The sequence below is a fragment of the Borostomias antarcticus genome, assembly GCF_949987555.1.
Source record: "Borostomias antarcticus genome assembly, chromosome: 4".
Taxonomy (NCBI): Eukaryota; Metazoa; Chordata; class Actinopteri; order Stomiiformes; family Stomiidae; genus Borostomias; species Borostomias antarcticus.
In genome coordinates this window covers 10677952-10696501 of record NC_140237.1, presented here as the reverse complement: position 1 = coordinate 10696501, position 18550 = coordinate 10677952, and positions in this window count along the sequence as shown.

Genomic DNA, 18550 nt, shown 5'->3' with positions numbered 1-18550 from the left:
ATAACTATCTCTAATTTAATAACTATCCCGCATCTCACAACGATTACATTTGCAACTGTTGGTCTCGAAACTGATTGTCTCTGAGGTTTGGTCATGAAAATGAAATGCAGAGCTTCTTGGACATATTGAGGGAAGATGGTCGAAGAACCTTCTGAACTCTGTACAACAAACAGAACATGTTTGGTTTGGAAAAACAACCGTGTCTAAGGAGCACAGGAAGAGGATAGCTTTACTAGTTACAGTTCTGGCTAGCAGGCACAAAGTGAGGGCCTAGTAGAATGGATGGGCTGAGTTCCAGAGTGTCATGGCGGGTCAGCAAGGATACAGCGCCAGCATGCTTGCCAGGTGGATTGCTGTGATGTGCGAGGTGTTCAGGCCAGCTGGAGCAGAACCCAGAGGTTCTATGTGGGAAACTGGGCCAAGAAAGCTTCAGCACCTGGAATTATGGAAGGGACATACAGGACCAGGCCTTTCTTCTGCCCCCCACTCCTTACCCCAGTCCTGCTCCTTCCCCACCCTGCCCTCACTTACCCCATCTCTACCCCTCCCTCCTGCACCATGTGCCAACTGAGGCCTCTCTGTCCATTGGGACTGCCAAATCCAGGCATCCATCATCGTACCAAGAAGGAATCCTGGAGGTCTGAGGCTATTTGAGCATGAGCATGAAGGTCTTCCTCATCACCAGGGTGCTTCCAACTACGTCTTCTACATCTCTGTCAACCTGGACTCCGTGTGGTGTTGTGGAGTTGTGTCTGCAGGTTGTTTCCTAGAGCGCTATAGTACCATACCTGGCTTGGTCTATGAACTGTGATTATTCAATGCAGATACAGCAGTCTGTCTCTCTCTCTCTCTCTCTCTCTCTCTCTCTCTCTCCCTCTCTCTCTCTTTTCTCTCTCTCCGGTCTGCAGTCTTCATAGACTGTTGCATACTCACTCACGCATACTAATAATGAAGACACATGAGACCAGGGAGAATTGCACATTGATCACTTTAGTCATCGTCTCAGAACTGCGTTACAAAAACATATGCACATAATACAAAGGGGTGCGTGATGGTATCTAATAAGAGACAAACTTAGGCAGTCAATATACAACATATCCTCCCCCTTTACTTTTGACGTTCCCTTAACAAAAGTAAAACATTTTTACTGTCTCAATATTTTCTCTTTTAAGTCTCTGCTTCAAATAAACAAACTTTAAAAACTTGTGTCGGCTATATAACTTTTTACTGAACTAGGGAAAGAGGGTAGACTACCTCTATTTCCGGACTGAACCCTAGGGTGCAGTCACATCGAGGGTTAGTCTCTAGACTACAATGTCAGCTTATCAGCACAATGTCTGTCTCTTCTGGGGTAAGTATGATCTATAGGTAAGTCAGTCCTGGTCTGGAGAAGTGATGCCTGCGGTAGGCACCTGAGCAGGTCTAGGTATGCCTGGAACAGTGTCCATTCCTGAAGGTTGCTTCGGGGGTTCTTCTGGTGATTGATGCTGTAAACCTCTATCTCTTGAACAAGGGAAGTTGGCTGAGGCAGGTCGACACGGGAAACAGAGGTATGGAGCAATAGTCGATGTGTCTACTCCAACTGAGATGGTCACTGGTTTCTACAGTGTATGACACAGGACCTGTTTTTGCTTTACTTAATACTTTTGGTGTAGTTCCAGGCGAGAACCCTGTCTCCATCTATGAAGTTCCAAAGCTTTTCTTTCAGTCGTCTCTCCACTTCAGCTCTCTGAAGGTGCACAACCTCCTTTGTCTTTTGAGGTCTCAGGAGGTCAAGTCGAGTGCAGAGTTGTCTCTTGAACATAGCTGAGGCAGGTGACACCTTTGTCGTAGTATGAAGTGTGTTTCAGTGTGACAATAGGAAAGCACTGAAGTGCCTGTTGAGGGACTGCACCCCTTGAGAGAACTTGAGAGCTATCTTCATGTTCTGTTCAAATCTTTCAGCAAGCCTATTTGTAGCTGGATGATAAGCTGCGGACTTGATGTGCTGAATGCCGTTCTCTTGAATGTCTTGAACTCTTCAAACACTAGTGGGCTGTTATCACAAACAAGCTGTTGTGGTAGACCAAAACGGCTGAAGAGAGACCACAGCTCTTCGATGGCTCTCTCTGAGGAGATGCTCTTCATGACGGTATCCTCTGGCCATTTTAGTCTAGCAGGAAGGGCCCTCAGATTTTGAGGAGTTATCTCATTTGTCTGTTTCAGAGAAGCAGTATGTCTTCTCATTTGCAATAAATCTGCACTAGATATCTCCATACAACCACTGATTTGTTCAATAGCACCCTAGTCAACCAATTCAGTAACCATATATTTGACAGGAATTTGTTTTTCTAATAAATGAGAGAAATGTAAAGGAGTCTTTCCTATCACCACAAAAGTCCAATTTCAGTCTAAACTAAAGCTATTTTTACAGTACTATATTTCAGTATATGTATAGGTAAATAACATTCTGACTCTTTCATGGTGTAGGGAAGACACCTGGTACATATCTCAGCAAATCTGATGAAGATAAAAGTGAACATTCTCAACTTATGGGCTTTTTTGTTACCAATCCCTGTCAAAAATAAATATATCCAAAATAAAAGTCCACAACAATACATTTCATTAATAGAGTACACTGTTGTGTTTCATTCTAACTCAGGGAGGGGTATCACAAAAACTAAAGCCATTTTGGCTTGCAAAGCCATATTTCTTAACATCTACAGGCCACCTAAATACTGTCAAAACGTTTTTGATGACTTTGCTGAACTGCTGTCTATTATCTGTATTGACTTTGGCTGTGTGGTTATTGTTGGTGATTTTGACATCCATGTTGACAACCCCCAGGACAGAGGGGCTAAAGAACTGTGTTGTGTCCTTGATAACTATGGACTGACTCAGCATGTGACGGAGCCCACACACAACAAGGGGCACACTCTGGACTTGGATCATCACCAAAGGTCTGAATATATCTAAGGTTGAAATGTCTGATGTTGCGCTCTATGGTCATTCCTGTGTTTTCGTTAAGAGTACAATCTCCATGCACACAAATGTTCAAACAGAGGCTATCACAAAACGTTACATCACTGAAAACACCAGTAAAATATTTACTCAGGCTTTCTCGTCCACACCTGCCCTCTCTTGTTTCTCAGTCAATGGGCTTGTAGATAATTTCATTTCACTCAATTCCATTGCGCCCACTATGGTGAAGGTGGTCTCTGGTAAGAAACGATCTGTTACGGCTCGCATGCCCTCGCCTCCACAACCGTCTCCCTCTCTCCCCTCTGGGCCCGCAGCGCGCTCGGGGCGTCCTACGCGCTCTACCGCACGTCGCATCAGCCCGGGCATACAACGCTCTGGCTCTCCGGAGTTTCCCCCCACTGCCGGGCGTTCCCCGTCTCCGGCCAGCTCCGCGGACTCGGCAGTCTCCTCCCTCTCCGGTGACGAAGAATCGGATCCCGACATGCCCAGCACATCGGCCCGTGCGCAAAGACAAGAACGGCGCGCTCGTCTCCGACGATAACGCTGGCGCGGCTCTACTCACCGGTTCCCAATTATCATCACCACACCTGTCCCTCGTTCTGCAATCACCTTCAACCTCTACAAGAACCTGGTCTACACTCCACTCATCGCCAGATCTTACCATAATACTCTTGTGGTAAAGTATAGCCTAACCTACAATCTCCTTACCCGTATTTTGTAGTGTTTTTTCCCGTTCCCCGTTTGTGATTACTCTCACTCACCCTGCCTCCCTTCCTCATCTCTCCAGTTCCTGCCTGACCCACGTCTGTACGATTACCCCGCTCCTGCCTGACCACCGCCTGTACGACCCCGCTCCTGCCTGACCATCGCCTGTACGACAACCCCGCTCCTGCCTGAACATCGCCTGTACGACAACGCTCCTGCCTGACCATCGCCTGTACGACAACCCCGCTCCTGCCTGAACATCGCCTGTACGACAACCCCGCTCCTGCCTGACCATCGCCTGTACGACAACCCCGCTCCTGCCTGACCATCGCCTGTACGACAACCCCGCTCCTGCCTGACCATCGCCTGTACGACTACCACGCTCCTGCCTGACCATCGGCTGTACGACTACCACGCTCCTGCCTGACCATCGCCTGTACGACAACCCCGCTCCTGCCTGACCATCGCCTGTACGACTACCACGCTCCTGCCTGACCATCGGCTGTACGACTACCACATCCCCCTTTTTGATCTTATTAAATCGCCCCTCCGGGCTTTACCGTTCCTTGCCTCCTCCTTTCCTGTTGCGCCTGGGTCCCAAAACCAAACCCTCACACGATCTCCATCGAGAAACGCCAGGCTGGTCAGAATAGAAAAAAGAGAATGTCGAAAAGCTGAACGCAGGTGGCGAAAGATATATCTCCATGTTCATTATGTCTATAAAGAGAGACTTCACATTTATAATTTGGAGCTTAAAAATGCATGACAGTCCTTCTTTTCTGACATCACCAAAAACAATAATAATGCACGTGCTTGGTTTGCCACTGTCGATAGGCTGTGTCAGTAGCCTCTGAACTTCTATCCACCAGGGCCTGCAATGAATTTGGCTCATTCTTCACTGTCAAATTCTGAAAATTATACAAGCAGTCAGTGCCTCCATATCAGGTACAGGATATGTGTTGTCCCAGTGTCCACTTAAAATCAATACCATGACACAATTTTATCCGATCAACCATAAAACCCTGGAGGACTTTATACAATATCTGAAATCCTCCTCCTGTTGCCTTGATATTCTTCCAGGCTTTTTCAAAAAAGATGTGTTCCCACAAACCCTGAAAACTGCATTCGTCAAGCTATTCTTAAAAAAAAATAATCTAGATGCCTTACAAATGAACAATTATAGGCCCATATCAAACCTCCCGTTTTTAAATAAAATAATTGAAAAAGCCGTTTTTCAACAGTTGAACAACTTCCTGGCACTAAATAATTGTTTTGATGTCTTTCAGTCAGGATTTCGACCACACCACAGCACCGAGACTGCTCTTGTTAAGGTCTGCAATGACATCCATTTAAACATAGACAATGGCAGAATTTCAGTCTTAGTATTACTGGATCTCAGCGCTGCGTTTGACATGGTTGACCACAACATATTACTAGGCCGACTGGAAAACTGGCTAGGAATTTCTGGCACAGTGCTAGACTGGTTTGAAACTTACTCGAAGGACAAGGACTACTTTGTGTCTATAGGCAATTACAAATCTGAGCGGACAAAAATGACCTGTGGAGTTCCCCAAGGCTCCATTCTGGGGCCTCTTCTGTTCAACATTTACATTCTCCCACTGGCTCAAATTATGGAAAACAACAAAAAATGTTACCATAGCTATGCAGACGACACACAGTCCCCTGGTGATATCACCATATCACCAGGGCACTATCCTATACAAGCGCTGAGTAAGTGCATTGAACAAATCAACGATTGGATGTGCCAGAACTTTCTTCAACTAAACAAAAATAAAACTGAAGTAATTGTCTTTAGAGCCAAAGGAGAATGATTAAAGCTCAATGAGATAACTTTTTTATGGTTCAATATTCACCTTTACTTGCTATTAGTTTATGAATTGGCCAAAAATCATTTTTGTGTCATGAGACTGCATGAGATCCTGTGAATTTATTAATTTAGAATTTCGGTGTACTGGCTAGTACACTGGTGGGAAATCTTGTGGTGGAAAAGGAAGTGACACGTTTTGCGTGTCACAATATCAGGAAGACAACAAACACTTCACCCCGTGAAACGAAATCTACATGCACATACAAGAAAGAAGACCGGTATTTACCTGCATTGAAGCCATCTTTCCAGAAAGTAGCTACAATCTTCCAATCCAGTCTGCGCCACACGCGTTTGTTATCATTTTTTCCCCATCATTACAACAAGTGAGTGGGGGATTGTGGGAAGTGTGGTTCTTAAAACGCAGTTCTGATCTTATCACAACCAGAGGGGCTGCCAAAGTGCCAAGTTATCTCATGTAGCTTTAAAAGTCAGTGCTCAGCTCCAATCAGTAATGCTAAAAACTACAAACAAAGCCAGCAATCTTGGTGTCGTCATGGACTCAGACCTGAATTTCAACAGTCACATTAAGACAATTAGTCAAAAGGTCAGCCTACTATCACCTGAAGAATATATCAAGGATTAAAGGATTTATGTCTCAGCAGGATTTGGAAAAACTTGTCCATGCGTGTACATATCTTCATGGTGTGTTTACAGGTCTCTCTAAAAAATCGATCAGACAGCTGCAGCTGATTCAGAATGCTGCTGCTCGAGTCCTCACTATCACTCCAGTTCTGAGGTCCTTACACTGGCTTCCTGTCGGTCAAAAAATTGACTTTAAAAAACTGCTGTTGGTTTATAAAGCACTGAATGCTTTAGAGCCAAAATATATTTCTGATCTACTGCTACTTTATGAACCATCCAGACCCCTCAGGTCGTCTGGCACAGGCCTGCTTTCTGTCCCCAGAGTTAAAACAAAACATGGAGAAGCAGCGTTTAGTTTTTATGCTGCGCATATCTAGAACAAACTTCCAGAAAACTGCAGGTCTGCTGCAACTCTGTTCTTTTAAATCAAGACTGAAGACTTCCTGCATTTTGATTTAAATGTCTTTTCTTTTTTTGCATTTCATTTTATATGACCTTTTAAGTGTTTCTTGCACTTTGTCTTAATGTTTTTAATGTCTCATGTTAAGCACTTTGAATTGCCTTGTTGCTGAAATGTGCTATACAAATAAACTTGCCTTGCATGCCAACTGCTGCCTTGTCCTTGGACTCAGAAGATAACTTATGCACTTGGGTTGATGATGCTGCTGTGCTTCTCGGGCAGCCAACTCCATTGACATACTTATCTCTATGGCCTTGTCCAGTTTCAGGTTAGCCTCAGTAAGTTTTTAAAGTCGTTTTTGAATCGCCTTGCCTAGAACACACACCAATCTGTCTCATATGGTGTCATTGAGAGAAAGTCCAAATTCATAATATTCAGATAACTGTTTCAGTAAAGCTACTGTATGCAATAGATTTGCCCTCTTCTTGGTTCCTTTTTATGGAAACTGAACCTCTGCAATAATCAGTGTTTTAGGGGAGTAGTGATTTCCTAATGTTCTCACCACTTCATCATAGGACTTTTACCCTGGCTTTTCAGGTTGCACTAGACTGCCCAGTAGGTTATATGTTTTTCCTCCCATTACACCAAAAAATGTTGGCACTGCAATATCTCCTTCAATCTTGTTAGCAAGTGCAAAATACTCAAAACTTTCAGTATATGAACTCCATTGTTCTGTATTTTTGTCAAATGGTCCTATATTTCCAACCAGTGCAGCAATTTTCAAGCAGTGCTAATTATTTTCCTCTGATTCCAGCAATTAATCTCATCCTTATTTTCACTGTTAGCCAGTTCTTCTCTCCTTTTTTATTTATTTATTTTGCTTCCCTTCAGTCTCCCTTTTCACCTCAGAGGTTCCTCCATCCTCCTCAGCAGTGGTGTTCTCAGTTCGTGTCAACTTAACTCGTCCGCCCTGCAGTAGCTAAGGCTTGCACTGTTCTGCTAGCCGTAACTTTGCTCTGTACACCTGCTAACAACTAATGAAGAAACATGAGACCAGGGAGAATTGCACATGGGAATCACTTTAGTCATCGACTCAGAACTGCGTTACAATAACGTATGCACGTAATACAAAGGGGGGGCGTGATGGTATCTAATAAGGGACAAACTTAGGCACTCAAAACACAAGGAGCGGCTGTGGCTCAGGAGGTAGAGCGGGTTGTCCAATGATCGTAGGGTTAACGGTTCGAATCCCAGCTCCTCCTGTTCACATGTTGAACCTTGGGAAAGGCACTGAGCTCCAAATTGCTCCCAATAAGCAGGCTAGCACCTTGCATGGCAGCTGCTGCCACTGGTGTCTGAATGGGTTGATGAGAGGCTCTTGTAAAGTGCTTTCGATAAAAGAGCTATATACAGTAAGTGCAGTCCATTTACAACAGACTCCAACCACCGAACTGTTTTCACAACCGTACCTACTGAAACATGTTATGTTCTGGGACTTTTTAGACTGCATGCTCAACCTCCCACATCCCTCACTGGCACTTGAAACTAATTGTCCCTTTAACAAACAACTTCCTCACCAGAAGAACATTTTGCTAAATGTCAGTGTTCCTGAGGGCATGTGGAGTTAGTGCCCTTGGTCCCATCAATCACTCTCTCCCTCCTCATCACAGGACAGAACATAACAGAAAACAGAAACTGTTTCTAAATGCATGCGTCACCTGAAGCACTGACCTTTCCCTTCCTGTTTCCTGCATGGAGAGATACAGACACATTGATATGCTGATCAGATCTGAACGCTGTTGCTGCCTCGCTAATCTGAACCTCTGGATGAGTCAACAGCTAGCTGATGCTAATTTACCAAGGCTAATTCACTTGCTAACTCACCTACTCCCCAAGGCTTCGCCGGGCTAACTCCCCCAGGCTAACTCAGACACACTAACTCAAGCTAACTCCCCCAGGCTGTCTCAGACACCCTACTCACTAAAGCTAGCTTCCCCAGGCTAACTCCCCCAAGCGAACTCAGACACACCAACTCACCAAGGCTAACTCACTAAGGCTAATTCACTAGCTCTATACTGACAAGACACACTACACTCCATAACTGAAATCAGCTGATTCACCAGCAGCACTAGAAACCTCTAGAAGTAGATGTAGCCTACAGATTGAGCCTGTTAGAGAGAGACGGACCCTGAAAAGGAGGGAGAGAGTAGGGATAGGGAGTGTGAGAGGGATAGAGAGGGGGGATGACTCACCTGTGACGTCACAGCAAGCAGCGTATTAAAGCAACAATGACCAAAAGCCAGTGTGTGTGTGTGTGTGTGTGTGTTTATGTGATGTACCCTAGTGTTTTTATCCATAAGACCGTTCAAGGACACGGAGAGAAAGGATGACTTTTTATCTGACATTGCTCTCTTTTCCATAGCTATCTCCATTTTTGTTAAAGGAGAATGCTCGTTTTTGACAACCTGGACCTTATTTACGACATATTATAAGACGTTTGACTCACCGAGATATCTTTAGTGTAATTCGGAGCCCTGTAGAAGAAATTTAAAATCCAGCGCAAGCCAAGTAGGCTTAATCCATGTAAGGGCGGCGGACGGGGCACTGAGAATGCAGCTTCTAAAAAATCTATTTTCTGCCGCAAAACGGTTGTTTTCATCAATCTGTCTTTATGAATCGAAACTTAGAAACGAAATAGCTTCCCCACTTGCTCCAGCACGCATGCGCACAGCACATGCGCTGTGCGCATGCGTGCTGGAGCAAGTGGGGAAGCTATTTCGTTTCTAAAGATCATATTACAGAGGCATGTGAAAAACCACAACAAGCCCTCACTCTATGTAAGCACAATTAGCGATTCATAAATACAGATTGATGAAAACAAAAGTTTCGCGGCAGAAAATAGATTTTTTAGAAGCTGCATTCTCAGTGAGCCGTCCGCCGCCATTACATGGATATACTTGGCTCGCGCTGGATTTTAAATTTCTTCTACAGGCCTCCGAAATACACCAAAGTTATCTCGGTGAGTAAAACGTCTTATAATATGCCGTAAATAAGGTCCAGGTTGTCAAAAACGAGCATTCTCCTTTAAAGGTATAATGTAATATGTGGATTAAAAGAAATATTTTTTCAAAAATAATACATCAATAGGGCTTTGCGAAGGCTGCAGAGTAAACGTATTGCTTTTCCATAAAAAATAATATTTTGTCTGAAATTATTACATTATGAAATTTTGACGGCCCGACAATGACACTCTGTTGATATCATACCAGCCAATAGTATTACAGCGTTGGTACTGCGTGCTGGGTTGCCAGGTACTATTCTAGCTTCACCACTGTGAGATTAGCAATAGCCAGCTAACGTTATACTTCCATGAATTAGCAGCATTATAGATGTTGGTTAGTGTGTGTGCGACTATAAAACGGCAGCTTTTCCGTCCACTTCCGCTCACTCTTTTCAGCTAAACGTTTGGTAAAAAGGCAGTTTCGTCATCCTGCTTCTCCGCCTGAGCCCCGGCGAACCGTGCGATACGAATCTCAAAAGCTCAGTGACCTAAGAAGGAGCAAAAGTCGGATAGATATCGGGCCAGCCTTTGCTCGTTGGACAGAGTTTATGGAGTTTCATGGGATAAAGTCGCATGGTGACATGGCTACTTTTCTATTAGACCGGTAAGCTAGCTAACTAGCTATCATTATCTTTCTTGGAATCTGCATAGCCAGACCTAACATTATCTCCACACTACAGCATCTAACGTAACTTATTACATGGCACTCTGAAATACTTGATTGTGATTACTGATTAGTGTAACGTTATGTTCCTCTCGGAGTGAAGATCTTATCACAGTATGACTGAAACAGTGCATTCTCTGGCATTTTGGCAACCAATACGTTGTGTTGTTGCAGTTCTTATCTTTATACACCAGATGGGGGAAATAATCCACATATTACATATTATACCTTTAACACAAATGAACTTTGATTCAAATTACTTTGTTTTGCTGTAGGAAATGTATTTGCAGAAAATAAATACATAAATACAGCTGGACCTGATGGCGTCTCAGTGTGTGTGCTCAGGCATGCACCAACCAGTTAGCAGAGGTCTTTACCAACATTTTCACCCTTTTCAACCTATTCCTCACCTATGCTGTTGCCCCGGCGTGCCTCAAATCAGCAAACATTGAGCCTATCCCCGAGCAAAAAAATGTGAGTTGCCTGAACGACTTTCGCTCGATCGCACTCACCCCAAATGCTTAGAGAGGCTGACCTTGGCCCACATTCAGCGTACCATCCCTGCCGCTTTGGACCAGCACCAGTCTGCCTACCGGTCAAACAGCTCGACAGAGGATACGATTAGCCTTGTTCTCCATACCGCCCTGGATCACCTGAAAGACCAGACACGTACGTCAGGACACTCTTCCTGGATTTCAGCTCGCCCTTCAACACTATCATTCCCAACAGACTAGTGTACAAACACCTGATCACAACTATTTCGTAACTGGGCCAACAGCCATGTCAGGTTGGGAAAACATACATCCTCCACCCTCACCCTGAACACTGGTGTTCCACAGGGGTGTGTTCTGAGCCCTCTACTGTACACACACACACCTCTTCACCCATGACTGTCTACCAGTCCACGCAACAAACACCATAATCAAGTTTGCAAACGACATGACAGTCATGATGCGCCTGATCTCTAACGACGATGAGTCAGCATACAGGGACGAGGTGCGAAAGCTTGACCGCCTGCCAACACTCTCCTTCTTAACAAAGAGAAGACTAAAAAGATTGTGGTGAACAAATCCCGGGCCCAGTGTTCATTGAAGGCGAGGAAGCGGAGAGAGTCTCCTGTTTTACATTTCTGGGGGCGCACATCACTGAGGACTCCTCGTGGGCCATACACACCTCCACTGGCATCGGGACGGCACGACAACGGCTCTATTCTCTAAGGAAGCCAAGGAGACTGCCGCAGAACCTTTTCGTGAACTTTTACCGGGGCACAGTTTGGAGTATCTCGATGTACTCCATCTGTCAAACCCCCGCCCTGCTCGCTAGGACCTCAGACTGCTCTTCCTGCCCTTGTGCGTCCCACCTGCTCCCTGGGGACGTCACTCCCTGCCCAGGCGTGTCTGTGGGGTTCCCTCTCCTTCTGGGCCCTCTGTTGGTCTCTGTGTGTTTGTGTCTTTCCGCCCCGATCAGTTTAAACTGTTCCTAGTTATGATAAGACTCACCTGCACCTTTTTTTCCTTGTTAGCCTTCTTTATATGCCAGCCCATATCCTTTCCTCCCTGACGTGTTTGTTTGTTGTGGACGTGCAAGTTTTGTTTCCTGTTCGCTGGACTTACCCTATACTTACTGCCAGTCTGGACTTGTGGTAACTTCTTTGTTTCATTAGAATTGCTGAACTGTTTTTGCCTTGCCTCGTTCGTCAGCATTTGGGTCCTACCTCGGCTGCTCCTACACACCCGCCCCGACAGCATCGCAGCACGGCCAGCTGGAAGGACCAGGAAGCCCTGCAGGGGGTCATCAAGATGGCCCGACACATCATTGGGACACAGCTGCTGCCAGTTGAGGACATCTACCAGGCCCGCTGTCGCGGCAGGGTCTCCAACATCATCTGTGACCCGACCCGCCCTGTCCACCCCCTCTTCACACGACTCCCCTCTGGCAGGACATCCAGGACAATACAGGAAAAACAGCTTTTCCCCCCAAAGCTGTCAAATTGTTGAACATGGTTTATCAAATTGTTGAAGATAACCTGGAATCCCCTCTTCACATACTCTCTCTCTCACACACACACACACACACACACACATATATATATATACACACACACTGAAGCAGAAACAGAATACAGAGAAATAAAGTGGAAACACTACCAACACACACTGGAGCAGGATCCCTGACTGAACACCGTGCAATATGTCCATATACTATATGTTTGTATTGCTGCTAAATGTATACTGCTAATTGTTTATTTGCACACTGAACTGCATTGCTTGATCTTGTTTTTTTATTATTTTTATTATTTGTTCATCATATTGTTTTCAATTCAGGGACTGCCATTGTAATTGCATTGTGGTGTTGTCTTACACAACAGTACAATTATCTTGAATATCTGACAACACAAGAGGACACATTGTAGCTAGTCCTGTTCTGTTCCTGGAGTTGACGCACAGCCAAAAGTGTTAGTGGAGGTGCTGACTGATGGAATAACAATTGTAAAAAGGCAAATTAAGTCACACTTTGTACTTGCTCTTATATGCATTAAAGAACCTTTAATGGCAGACAGTCCCTCTAGGGCTGGAACCCTTCTGGGATCCTGTAGAAGGAGCAGTGCTCCAACATCTTTATCACATTTATGGGAGCAAGTAGAGTGTGCAACTTTCATCACTTATTTTCGCCTTTCAACACTCCAGACTGTGTGTGTGTGTGTGTGTGTGTGTGTGTGTGTGTGTGTGTGTGTGTGTGTGTGTGTGTGGGTGTGTGTGTGTGCGTGTGTATGGGGGTGTGTGCGTGTGTGTGTGGGTGTGTGCATGTGTGTGTGTGTGTGTGTGTGTGTGTGTGTGAGAGAGAGCCAAGCAGCACATGGAGCAGCAGAGCCGAGCAGACATGACTAGTTAGTTAGGTGGCTGAACACAGAGAGCCATCTTTCTCCAACACCACTAGACCACTATCTGACAGAGCTGGGAGCGGCCTGCCCTTAAACGCCACTAGACCACTATCTGGCAGGTCTCCAGGTGTGAACCTCTATTGTTCTGTGGGGAAAAAGAGAGAGAGCCGCTGTGGTGATTCCTCCCCTCAGGGGTTATTTCTGTCCCCTCGCCCGGCTCTGCTCTCTCCAGCCTTGTCTGCTCCCCCTCTGCCCTGGTCTGGGAGAGGCCTAAATGAGAGCCTTCCAGGCAGCAGAACCATCGCCACCCCATAATAAGGGGGTATTTATAGAGAGCCTCAGGGTCACCCAGTCTGCCTGTCTGGGGAGGGTGAGGTTAGGGTTAGGGTGGGGCAGCAGGCCTCTCAACATCCCCCACACAGTCCTCCCAACTCCCCCAGTCTTAACAAGCAATCCCATCGCCTCCAAGCCTACCCCCGACTCTCCCCAACCTCCACCACACCTTTCCCACCCCCTCCCGACTGCCCCAGTTATCTCTCCCTCTCACACACTGCCCCCCAACCTCTCCTACAGTCCTCACAACCGCCCCCCACACCTACCCCCAACCTTCCACCCCTCCCAACTCCTGGGTGTGGGGAATGGGGTATGGAGCTGGAGCTGGGGCTCAGGTTGGGGCATGAAGGGAGACCATGCCCCCCCCCCCCTCCCCCATCATGTGGTTGTGGTCAATACAAGGGCAAGTCAAGGGGGTAACTCACAACGATGACGGCTTAGAACCACAACAAAGAGTGGCGGAGAGACTAGAGGGGGAGGGATACCGAAAAGAAGAGTGATGATGGGTTTGGAGGCGGTTAGATGGAAAAAGGCAATAGAGACGGGGAGGAAAACAGAGCAGGGAGAGAAAGAGAAGAGACAGAGAGAGAGGTGGGGGAGAGAGAGAGAGAAAAGGAGGAGAGTGGAGGAAGTGAGAGAGGGGAAGTGTGAGGGAGAGCTGGGGGAGGAGAGACTTTTAAAGGAGAAAGAGGGGGAGGATGGAGTGAGGAGAAAGGTTGGCTCCACAGATCCTTACACACGATTGCATCATACCCACAGTCCGTATCATTAGATATGGTCAGATTCATTTTTCCACAATAAAGAAGAATACAATGTCTATGACTGTGCCTATAAGAGTGCAACCCTGTGCCCATGACTGCCTATAAGAGTGCAACCCTGTGCCCATGACTGCCTATAAGAGTGCAACCCTGTGCCCATGACTGCCTATAAGAGTGCAACACTGTGCCCATGACCGTGCCTATGGGAATGTAACGCCATGCCTGGGTCTGAGTGTGATATTCTAAGCTGCTGAAGTGAGTTTTAATGAGGCCCCGCCACAATCCCACCATGCACCACGGCTGCCGCTGTTAAGTTTAAAGCAAGAGCTTGTTAAATTGTATTTTTATTTGAGTCTCATTTTTTTATTAGCCTACTTTTTGTTCTAAACACAAAGGATGAAATATTAAGCTTGAATCGTGCGCTGGAATTAGCTGCTGCTTTATGCAGAGCATCTTATGTCATGTGAAATTATGCCTCTAAAGAAAGTTTCCAGTATTTTTAAATCAAACTTTCCATGGCAGAGGACCGTACAGTATTTGTAGCCTACTCTCCATCCATGGTTTCTGTGTGTGTATGTGTGTGTGTGTGTGTGTGTGTGTGTGTGTGTGTGTGTGTGCGTGTGTGTGTGTGTGTCCTGTTGCGAGCCCTGCAGGACCTGCAGCTCCATGTCTGTATTATCTGACTGGTCTGATCCAAACACCCCTTATTCACTGCACCACCTACAGACCCCCCCCCCCCCCCCCACACACACACACACACACACACTTTCTGTATTGAAATCCCTTGCTTATACTGTAGCTAGCTGAGCCCTTTGGTGGGGGTCCAATTATAGTTATATGCTAGTGAATGGGGACTGTAGCTGGAGATTTATCCACCACTTTTTCAACAGTATTAGCAGTATTAATTCATGTTCGTGTTGGAGATGCTCTCTCTCTCAGCCCTCTTCACTCTTCAAAATCAAGAGCTATGAAGCATTTGTAACAGTGGTGGAACCTTCAGTTGGAATCGTTTTCAAGTCAGAAAGTACCATTTAGGGTTGCAAAACGGCACCCTTTGACATGAAAAGGCTTATAGCTGGAGCTTTTTATCACAGGATCCTTCTACTGTTACCAATGGATCTATATTACTCTGTATTACTGTATCATTATTTATGTCCATAGCATTGTCTGTCCTGCTGTCTCACCAAGCTGCATGCCACAATCCTCAACCCCAATTCTGTCTCTCAAGCAGTTGTTTATTCAATTTAATTAATTTAATGCCAGAAGTAACTAACTCAATCCACATCTTTAGTTCCTCCCATATTCTTCCATTTTATCACAGGACGTTTTGGTAAAAGAGACTCTGGTCTTAAAAAGAGCTGTAAACATAAAGAATAAACAAATAGAAACAGAGAAAGAGATAGAGATGGATGCATTCTGATGACATCAGCATCAGCCACTATCAGGACTCTAGTAGGTCTACCTCAGAGTATGTGTCTCCTCCTAGAGTCTGTGTTAGGTACTGCAGCCTCGTGTCCTGCTGGCTCAGAGTTCACAGCTAAAATGAATGAAGAGATCTAGAGCCTTTTAATCAAGATGATCAAATACATTTCCTTCATTATTATCTCCGTTAATCAGAACTGTATCAACAGAGTTCTGTGGTCTGTTAGATGTTTAAGCCAGGGTTGTTGCGTCCAAGACCTTTTTAAAAACGTAGTGTGAGGTAAAGCAGAGAGACAGAGCCCAACCAGATGGGAGTCAGCTGGAGGAGCTCCTCCTCATCTCTCAGTCTGGACATCTACTGGACATCTGCTGGACATACTGAACATCTACTGGACATCTGCTGGACATACTGAACATCTACTGTTTTTACATTTACCAGATCTACATCTACATTTACATCCACTGGGCATATACATCTACTGAACATCTACTAACCATCTATCTACTGGACATATACTGGACATCTGATTGAAGATCTGTTTAATTGCCATTATGGTTTATACATACTAGGAATTTGACTAGGGTAATGGCATAAACTGATGGAGACGACATAGGACAGGGTGCAGGACAGGACAGGACAGTGCAAAGACATGACAGTGCAAATGCAAATACAAGATACAGTGCAAATACAAGATACAGTGCAAATACAAGATACAATATATAACCAATAAGAAGAAAGGCACAAATACAAAAATGACATGATATATACAGAATGGAATGTGATGAGTGTATGTACACTGTGTGTGCCTAGTGTTTTGTGATAGATGAGCGATGTTTTATAAATACAATGTGTACAAGGGGTATAGAGTCAGTGCGAGGGGGGGGGGGTCGTGGGGGGACAGGAGCCTTGTTGATGAGTCTGATGGCCGTGGGAAAGAAGCTTTTCCTGTGGCGTGTGGACCTGGTCTCGATGGATGGCAGTCTCCTGCCAGAAGGGAGTGGTTCAGAGAGACCGTGACCGGGATGAGAGGGGTCGGCCACAATCTTTCTGGGCCGTTTCAGGGCCTTGGAGGTGTTTGTGTGCTGTAGCGATGGCAATTTACAACCCATCACCCTCTCAGCAGAGCGGATGATGCGCTGCAGTCTGGCCTTGTCTCTACCTGTTCTGGCTGCCAACCGCACGCTGGTGGAGGACATGAGAATGGACTCGATGATGGAGGTGTAGAAGAGCACCATCACTGCCTTTGGCATGTTGAATTTCTTCAGCTGCCTCAGGACGTACATCCTCTGCTGGGTGTTTGTTGGTGAGGGAGCTGATGTTCATCTCCCATTTGAGGTCCTGGGGGAGGGGGGTGCCCAGGAAGTCTAGTGGTGATGGACATCTACATGTACTGGACATGTACTGGACATCTACTGGACATCTACAGTACTGACCTCCTGGGCCCAGCAGACACATTCTCTGTGGAGTGGACCAGGGTTGGGGAATGGAGGTCAACTCAGTTTCAGTTCCACTGACTCACAACTTAATCTGAAATGTCAGAATTCCATCATCCAAATTAAGACTAATTATTTCTTAAAGGTGATTGTACGGTTATGTACAAATGCCCCAAGGCATGGTTGACTGTAGAAGGCAGTGAGCCAGAGAGTATAGGAAGTGGGCAAACAACACTGGAGTCTACTAGGAGTAGGAGGACAGCAGTCACCTCAACCCCCCTACATACCCACACAGCCCCACCTACAGGGAACCTGTCAGAGACACCTCTACATCACTTCCCCCTAGTGGCCAATTTAGATTACTGCAACAGTACACCAGCCTCACAAACATCTATCGATGGAAAAATAACTATGGCCTCACACATCACAAGACCTCTCCTGCTAATTCCCCTCCCATCAATGTGGAGAAACTAAACCAAAAAGTTAAATTGAATAAGTGAAAAGTGAAACACCCATTAGCAAAGCTGAATAGAAACCCATTGATGCTAACAAACACAGCCACCCATGACCTAAAACAGGACAAAGCAAGAAAGGTATCACGGGACGATAGCAGCTGTGTTAACTGTATTACAAACTCGAATGTTACAAGCCTGGACGGGAGGTTTAGAGGTGATATCTGCTACTCTGACTGTAATACACAACAGGCCTGAACAGTGTTTGCTTATGTGGGCTATAGCCTACTTTTGAGAAGCTTGCAACAAAACTAAATGTTTGAATAGTGAACTTTTTGTTCATACCATAATTATTTATTAGTGTGTTAGTTATTTCACTGTGGTAGGAATGTGTTATCGACTCGAGGATATAGTGTTCAGTTGAGGTGCTGGTGTTTTATTCAACAATCCGACAGAGTGAAGAACTCTAGAACGGAGCGTTTTATCAAGTCTACATCCGGGTCTTTTCCCTAGGCAATGGAGGCACAGCACCGCCGTTCCTTAGGCAAAGTGAAATAAATTCGCCGCACTGTATCATAAAGTAGTCCCTCTACTAAATGCGACTTCTTCTCGATATATACCCCTCATCCAAATATAAAGCGTCAATTCAACGCGGAGATTAAACTCTTAAATCAATTAGTGTCGTTGGTGACTTGTTTTTTGAGTAGGTGCCCCTTGTGTTTCCCTGCCCCGTTCTCGCTCACTCTTGCTGCGCGCATTGATGTACACTGTTCTGAGGTTAGGGGGTGAATGAGATTGACGAAGAGTTCTTGTTCTGTATCTCAGTTTCTTTCTTTATACTGAAATTAGATAGTGAAAAAAACAATCGATAAAATCGCATCACGCGCTATGGAGTGTATTTGGTTTTGAAGTGGATGATCGGAAGCCCTGGATGTTCTCCGGAGAAGAAGTCCTAGGGTGTTTGTAAATATTTATTTATTAATTTGTGTGAGGAGAGCAGGCTGCAGCT